Below are 9,568 nucleotides of genomic sequence, written 5' to 3' on the forward strand. Positions count from 1 at the left end.
AAAAAAATTAAAAAAAAAAAAAAAGAAATAGTTCGTTGCAGTTGATTCCAATATTCATTGTCCACGAGCAAAATACCAACGCAAACCAGTAGCAGTAGTCCAGTACACTTTGCAAACACCAAACACAAATAAGTAGCAATGAGTTGATTCAGGAGAAATAGCAAGGATCCGCAGATTGGCACAAGTCCCCACAAACAGCAAAAAGCAGCTGGAATACCACCAGAAGTTCTTTGGTGTGTCCTCTCTATGAAGCCAAGGAAAGTGATGATCAGCTAAGAAAGCAAGGTGAACCAATTTAAGAGTATCATCAGTGAAAAGCAGCCTCTGCAACCCACACAATTACCAGCAAAGAGTTGCAAGGTGAACCAATGCAAGAGCATCATTGTCCACTGTCTGTTAGCTAATACTTATACTCTTTCCAAATACTACAAGGTTCCCAAGCATCTGCCCCAGCAAAACATCAAATGACCTTTCACCATACAACATACAGAAAAATACAATATGTCTGTTCTTAGCAAAATATATTTTCATGTGTCTGCTTCAGCCAAACATGTGTGATAAGACAATTTCCAGAAAAAAACATCACATGACACAACTGAATCTCCAATGAAGCCAGAAATTTCCACTTCAACACAGCATTGCTCCTTGGTTTTTGATTTCAAGTTTCTGCCCTGAGTTTCTGCCATAAATACCCTAAATGATGGACTGTAACTTGTAAAATGAAATAATCCTTTTCTTTCTAGGGTTGGTGTCACATAATATTTTATTGTAGCAGGAGAAGATAAAGTAAAACTTAACCTTATACATACTAGGAGTTCCAACATTGTCTGTAATAAAAAGGCAAAGTTCTAGAATGGTTTGCTTACCCTTTCAAATACTATAATCAAACGTGTATACTTGTATTAAGAAGAATGATACAAATTAAAAGATATGTAATTTCACAAATAGCAGATGTTACTTTTACTAAATTATTGATGTACCTGCTGATAATTGCTTTGAGCCTCTCTTGTGACTTTAGTACAAGAAGAGATAAGCAGTAATCATGTTGTGTTGCCAACATTTTCTCTTTTGTTCAGTGTCTGCTAATGGGACACTCATCATATAATCCTCACTTGTATTTCATTTAATGATATATGTGTAGATATATTTAAGTTTGTAATATTTGAAATAACTTTTGTAAGTTTCGGGGAGAAATGTATGACAGCATGTCTAATCTTACATTGTATCTTACATGTCACTTTTCATCCACTGCTCACTAAAGACTACTTACTGCTTTGTTTATTTATTTATTTGGTTTTACTTATGTGTCTATGTATAAATACATAAAAGTATTTACATATACCATATTTATATATTGATTTACACACCTATTTTAAAGTAGAGAATTGTTCTGTACTGTTCTTCTACTTATTTTCCTATCCTCTTAGAATCTTATGTTTGCTCCCAGGAACTTCTGAACTGTTCAATGATATTTAACATGGTGTGTGATGTTCATAAATTCAACAAGCAAACTAGATTTGTGGTATAGCAGGAGTGTCTAGTCCTTCAAAAAAGAATAAGAGAGAGACAGTGCTTTGTTAATGAGAGAAAATGGGGAAAGGAAGTTCAATATATTGCAGTTAGGGACTACATGGTAAAATAAGATTTAAATAGATTGAAGTGTATTGTATTTCTTGATGTGTCTTTCCCCACATTTCTATTGTGTATGATAATGCCACTTTTGGATAGTGGAGGCAAGGAAGGTAACTGAATAGGTAATGGGGCTAATTTACCTCATCCAGGAACTGTGCAAAAGTGTCCTTCGCTGTTTACCACGTTAAAAGCAGAAAGTGATGTGGGAGTTTGCTTTAGAAATACATGGTAAAAAGGAAAATTGATCTTTGCCTGTGTTTGTCCTCTTTTTGTTGATGTGGGAACAATATTGAATGGCTTCTGACAACTACTAATCAATTGCTATCTTCCTCCTAACAATCTTTTTTGTCATTGCTTGATATTCTTTTATCTCTTTCCCCAGAACATCTTATATTAGTGCTATTCATTCACTCAAACATTTATTGAGTGCTTACCTGTGGTCCAAACTGTACTAGGTGTTCCAGGGAGTAAATATAAGTACAGAGGAAAGAATGATTTCTGCCTTTAAAAATGGACCAGTTCTTCTCTAGTCAACAAAATAATCCTTAAAATACATTTTAACATGGATATACTATATGTAGATAGAAACTCACATAACATTCTCATGTAAACATATCTTTCATTATTTTCCAGCTTTTGTCAGTTTCTAATTTTTTGTAATTATAGCAATAAAATTTAACATTCCTTAAGAAATTATGATAATTTATTTGTCAATTCCCTTTTTATTCATCTTTTCTAGCATAAGGTTTATTTTAAAGTAAACCATCTATCCTGTAAGAAAACTTTGCCTATTTTTAATATTGAGACTTACTGTTATAAGAGGACAAATTCATTTTTACTTCTCTTGCATCTAGACTTTAGATTATTTTTATGAGTTTCTAGCTGGCCAGTAAGTTAGTTTTTGTAGCTAGTGAAGTTGTGGGGGAGTCTGAAGACATGTCTGGCACTGATGAAAGGTTTCAATGAATTTGTCGGATTTTAGGCAGGATATTTTACCAAGTGAGAGCACTAGGAATAGGAGAGAGGTATCTCAAGGCATGTGTTTAACAAAATGAACATACAGATGGGACAAATTACTTCTTTACAAAGTTGTATGCTACTCTGACCCGGATTATTCTGCAGTTCACTCTTACACTTTAGAAGTGGTAAGTAAGTAAGCAAAGTCATGTTTAAGTTACTTTTCTGTGAACTCATAGAAACCTTGGTATGGTTGGTTACAGTGCAGATGCCCTTGTATGAAAATTTTTTTCAAAACAATGTTGGAATATCACACCAGGAATATGACAAAAACACTGGTGCATTCTGTGATCACATTTTTATTTTTTAATCTTTTAATTTAATTTAATTTTACTTTTAAGATTACTCACTTTGCATATTACCAACTACCCCACTTCTTGTCACCCTTTCCTACAACTCATCTCCCACTCTCCCTTCAAATTCTCCCCTGAGTAAGTGGAGGCCCATTGAGTGTACCCCCAACCCTGGCATTTCACAGCTTTGCAAAGCTAGGTGACTCCTCTCCACTGAGGCCAGACTAGGTAGTCCATCTAGAGCAGCATATCCACATATAGGCAAAATTTTTGGGATAGCCCCTGTTCCAGTTGTCTGGGACCCACATGAAGACTAAACTGCATATCTGCTACATATGGGCAGGAAGGCCTAGGTCCAGTAGGTGTTTATTCTTTGGTTGGTGGTTTAGACAATGAGAGCCCCAAGGGTCCAGGTCAGTTGACCTTGTTGGTCTTCCTGTGAAGTTCCTATCTCCTTCAGGGCCCTCAATCCTTCTTCCTCTTCTTTCATAAGAGTCTTCAAGCTCCACCCACTGTTTGGCTGTTTGTTGCTGTATTTATCTGTGTCAATTGCTGGGTAGAGCCTCTCAGAGGGCATGATAGTAATCTTTGTATGATTCAGGAGTCTCTGGTCTGACAGAAATAGGGGAGAGGAAGGGGGAGAATGGACCACATTTCATTTTTCATAGGAAGACTTCTTTGTTTATCTTAGAATAAAATATAATTAAAAGAAACCATCCATAAAATATTTTATTTTAAATAAATGCAAATGAGATCTGGGTTTGCTAGCAGATATTCTCATTTAATAGTCTGGGGACTGATCCAAGAAAGTCTTTTGTCATAGATTACAGGATACTGTAAAATGTTCCTGCCACAAATGATCAGGCCCCTATGCCCTTCATATATATTGGTAAGCCACTCTACTGGAAATACGTACTTTCATTCCAAGATAATTTTTTTTTCAAATATTAACTGTTAATATTTCTAAACATTCTAGATTTTCAATGTAATTAACCATATTTTATTATAAAATTTCTATTACATGCATATTTTTAAAATATTGATTTTACTCATTTTTATAACTTCTTAATAAATCCATAATTAAAGTTCCAAATACTTTATATTTTCACTTTATAGATTTTATCTTTGTCTATATTTCTTGCTAAGTTATTGCTTCATTTTCCTTTTCTATTTAAGAGGACTGGCTTTGGGGTCCTTTCTTATTACTGCCTATTCTCTTTATACTAATTTCTTAAGACACCAGCATGTTTACCTTCTTATGTGTTTTTCTATATGTAACTAGAATGACAAAGTTCCTTGTTTCTGTCACCAAAATATCCATTTGTAAAGGCATGAATTGTATATTTCAGTTATGCTTCATTCAAGCAGTTGGTCTCCTAAGAAACTACTGGATTCATATTCTCAGGATAAAAAAAATCAACCAATGCTCCCATTTTATCCACTGGAAATGAAAGCAGTCATTTTAAAACCCAGTGCCCACCTCTTGTCATTAAGATTCTTGGTTTTATTGTGCCCCTCTGTTGTATTTGGTTGACCCATCTCTGTTGTCTTTGTTTTGTACCATTTCTTCATGTAGAATTACCCTAAGATCAAACAAACCATTATAGTGTATATGAGTTATCCACACATACGTGAAGATTCTATTTGTCAAAATGAGCCATGAATGACTCTTTATACTACTAAATTCCTCCCCTCAGAGATCAGGTTATCCCACAAAAGAGGGGGAGAAGTAGTGTAAAACAAAGAGTGGAAGGAAGACACCAAGAAAACAAGGCCTTCTAAATCAACAGGTCAAATCTCACTTGAATGTACAGAGACTGAAGCAGCATGAGTAAGTCTGCACAGGTCTGCATCAGGTTTTCTGCAAAAATATTATGGCTTTCATTTCAGTGTTTTTATGGAACTGCTGTGTGTGCAGATGAGAGGGTCTCTGATGTCTGTCTTTTCTCTTCAGCTCTTTTCCATATGTTCATTTGTCTTCTACAATTTCAATGCCTTAGTTCTCTTTTATATTTAATTTTGATATATTTCAAAAACAATGAATAGAGGAATGAATGAATGATTGACTTACTGATTGAATGGATGAAAACCTAAGCAGTTGAATGGAGGGTAACAACTGAACTATCACATACCTGCTAAGAGAGGGAAAATCAGTCTACTCCAAAAGAGTGACACTAGGTATCAGAACTAGTCCTGGAAGGTCTCATGTTCAGGAGCACTTGACCAGCACCAAGTTTTGTTTTGTTTTGTTCTGTTTTATTTTTGTTGTTGTTGTTGCTTGTTCATTTGTTTAGTGTATGGTCACAGTTTTGGGGATTTTTGTTTGTTTTCTTTGCTTTTTGATGTGTTTTTGTTTTTGCTTGGTTTGGGGGAGGATTATTGTTGTACTGGGCTTTTGCTTTTTTTTTTTTTTAAAGAATCTAAAGTTAGATGGGTAAAGAGATGAGAATTTCTAGAAAAACCTAGGAAAGGGAAAATATCATCAGAAATATTTAAATTTAAGGACTGTTTTAAGTAATAAAAAAGTATAACCTAGAATGTACTCTTATCTAACTACCCTACCCCCTGTCATCAATGGGTATTACTTTCTCATTTATAATATTAATTAATTTATTTTAACATTGTAATAATTACCTTTAAATGTATCATTTTAATATTTAATAATTTTGTTATCACCAATACCTGATTTGTATTCTTAGAGAGTTTGATGTATCTGTATATGAATATGTACATGTAAATGAATTGATTTTTATTAAAATAGATTTAGACAATAATTACTTCCTGGCTTGAACATGGAGGAGAACATGAAATTTCAATTATAGTTTTTCTAAACAGAAACAAAAGTAGTACAAAATTTAAAACACATCATGGTCAATTTTCTACTTTTTAATATTATTGTTTATAATTTTAACATTTATTTTGTTTCTCTATAGGTGTCCCCATTTTATTTGTCCTACTATGTGTTCTTTAATTCTCTCAATTTGAAATTAAGATATATGGTATAGGTTGGTCATGTATTTGACTTGCTGGCGATCAGTCTACCTAAATTAAATAACCCAAATCATTGTGTTCTATATATTCATATCATTCATAGTAAGAACAATTATGGGTTTTTGTGAACAGTTTTAACAATTGTAATAGATGAGATGTACAGCTAAATACATATAGTAGAATTGCAAATTTAAATAGCTAAAGGCTTTGATTTACTCACCAAGAATTACACAGCTAGATAGCCTCATTATTAGAATGAATTGTCCTCCACATTCTTAACTCACAGTGCAGAGCTATAGATGAATATACATACAGTATATGCTTATAGCTGACATTTAAAGGCACGGTATTTCACAGAGCTCCTAGTTACATTGTTTTAGAACTAAAGAACAAATTAGAAATGAAATTCCAAGTCAAACAGTGACCTTTATATTCAAGCGATATTTCTGATTAAATTAAATTTAACCCAAATTTTCTTCAGATTCTCTTTTGCATGCTAGTGTCTCAAATTTTCATTGCTTTTGTTTTCTGTGTGGCCTTTGAAATGTAGTTTTTATTAAATTAAATTAATACTTTTATTGCCCAATCAGATTCCTTTTTTAACATTTGGGGAATTATCAATAAACTGAAAGGTCACAGCTCTGCATCTTGGAGGTGTGTGTCTACAGATTAAGTTAGTGTTATTTAAACTCAGCTAGGCCTTATGTGCTTGGTTTCCCTAACTACAAGCAATTGCTTGAATATGATTCCAACATTTATAGTTTCAGGCCACTACTGATAAGAATCTGTGGAAAAATATGCTGTATTTGTACCATCTCAAATTTACTTTTGCCTATCATTATTCTCTAACAATAAAATGTAACAATTTTCACATAATTGTTATACTATAAGAAATGTAATGATGATTTTAAGTTCATGAGAATACATATATGTTAAAGCAATTCTTGTTAAAGTTTAAGGAAACCTGACCACTTATAGAAGTTTATATCCACAGCTACATAATTAACCCACAAATATTTAAGGATAAGTCTATAAATGACGAAAGAGTATATGGAAAGTATTCAAAAATTGTGCTGCCTAGTTTTATATCAACTTGACACAAGCTGGGGTCATCTGAGATGAGGGAATCATTCCCATAAGATCAGTCTATAGACCGTCTTCTAAATTAGTGATTGATGAGAAAGGGCCTATTCCATTATGTGCAGAACACCTCTGGGCTAATGGCCCTGAGGTCTATATGAAAGCAGACTGAGGAAGACGTAAGTAGTCAGCCACAAGCAACACTCCTCCATTGCTTCCATATCAGTTGCTGCTTCTAGGTACCTTCCCTCCTTATATTCTTGTTCTGATATCCTTTGAGATGAATGGTGATATGGAGGCTTAACCAAAATAAGTCCCTTTCTCCCCTACTTACATTTTGGTCATGGTGTTTCATTGCAGCAATAGAAAACCCTAACAAAGGCCATAGAATATATGGAATACACATGTCTATGCCTTTATTTGTAAACAAAAGTCTTTTCTTCCTTTTTTATTCTTAACCATTCCTTCAAATAATAATCATGGGAAAGATGAAAAGAAATAACGCCCAATGTTGTGAGGGCCTTCTGTTAATTATATCTGCTCTGATTTCAGGACTACAACAGACAATTCTGGCCTAAAGGAGGTTGTTCCACAGCATCCTCTAAACTTTCATTTATAATGTCATAACAAAGGCCACCAGGTGTATAAGGGTCTTTGTTATATACAGAATATATTCTTCAAGTTTTTCAGAATATCAGGATAGGTTTTATCAGTCACTTTCTCTAGTTCTTTCTCTGCTAACTCATATGATTTTATTTTTCTGTTCAGTGATAGACAATCTTTCCCACTTGCCAAAATTACTTACCCTGATAATTTGGTATAAAGAGGATTAAGAAGAAGCTATCAGAGCTTTCAAGTTCATAGAATCACTTATTTCTTGATTTCCAGTCATTAAGTAGTCATGCAAAACCCGTCTTTGTCAAAATTACCAAGTCTGAGTGGTATTGCAGGAAAGCTGGTTAAACTCAGATAATTGCAGAAATACCTTACCTATCCCTCAGGTCTAAATGTCGGCTATTATTAGGGCGAATTCAGATTTACCTTTAGATCCATCATTTTCAAATGCAAAATAATTGTAGGACTGCAAACTTTTGACCTTTATAAATGTCAAAAGACAGGAAAATGTCTTCGCTAAGGCCAGTCCTCTGAAAAGCATGTAGTGATTTGTTTCTTTACCTTAGCTCAGTACAAGTTTGATAGCTAACTAGATACGACTAAAACAAGCAAAGGAAAGGAGTATATTTCTTTATTGGATTGTATTGGTAGTGCTTTGTGAATTGGATTAGTTTTATATAGGAGAACTTTTTAAAAAATTGTTTAAGTTTTCTTTGTCCACACTTAACTATCTATCTGATTATCAAGAGTCATTCTCAGTAAAGGTTTTACATATAAACACACAGGAGAGGGAAACTCATATTAATTGAGCAATAAAGATTTATTCCAAAGAACTGGCTTATATGATTAGTTTATAGGTGAAGAACTTAAACTTTGTAGAAACTGAGGGCTAGAGACTGTGGAAAGAACTGACATACATATTTGATAAAGAATCTTATTTTTTTCTTAACCTTACATTATTTCAATAATTTTCCTTTACTTGAGTAAGTCCCATATACATTTGTAAATCACAATCTTTTATTTGTATACAACTAAGTGAAAGCATGAATTACAGCATCATCACACTAGTATTGAATTACTGTACTAATATTATCAAATTATACTGAATACAAAAAAGCAAATATCACACTGACTAAGATGAATTATACAAAATTATGAATTTATTTTACCAGGAATTTAGTAAAGTGAACTTTTGAGGCTGCTTAGTTTTAATTAAATTTTGTGATTACCCAAAGCTTTCCTATTCTGTACAGTAAAAATTGATAAAGTTTAACCTCTAGTTGGGCCTCAAACTTCTGTTTCCATCCGATGATGATACAGATACCACAAATCACTTGTTCTTCACTCCAAACTGTGTGGTTCACACGCAATTAAAATGTTAAAAAATAGAAGTGCATTAATTTGGCTCTAAGCACATAGACATTCAGGAGATGTACAAATTACAACTGGCTAGAAACATCAAACTGGTTAGGTATTAAAAATAAGACATAGATTAGAAAATTAATAGTAAATGTGATAAAGGAGAAACCAGGATTTTTTTCTTGGGTTCTTAATCTCATTAATAAAAGAATTTAAAAATGGACTCAAAGAGACAACTCAAGGATAATTTCAGTAAAGTTTAAAAGAAAATAATCCTGTGGCAAGCAAGTCACAAATCTCAATGCATTGAGAAGGGTGGACTAGAAGTGGAGGGAAAATTGTACCATTTATGCCAAAATGGAAGACAGTCACAAGGCAGAGAAGTAGCTACTAGGTAGGGAGGGGAGCTCTAGAGAAAGAGTAAGAAAGCCCAAGGCATCAGAAAAGGTGTGCTTAGGTTTAGGCCAGCATCCTAAAAAGAGACCCTCCCCCATAAAAAGGAAAAAAAAAGCTGTGTCTTTCAGACTCGGGCTTCAGAAAGGACTGCCTTGTTTTCATCTCATGCCAGCTACTGGGGAGGG

The sequence above is a fragment of the Mastomys coucha genome, unplaced genomic scaffold, assembly GCF_008632895.1.
Source record: "Mastomys coucha isolate ucsf_1 unplaced genomic scaffold, UCSF_Mcou_1 pScaffold20, whole genome shotgun sequence".
NCBI classification, from domain to species: domain Eukaryota; kingdom Metazoa; phylum Chordata; class Mammalia; order Rodentia; family Muridae; genus Mastomys; species Mastomys coucha.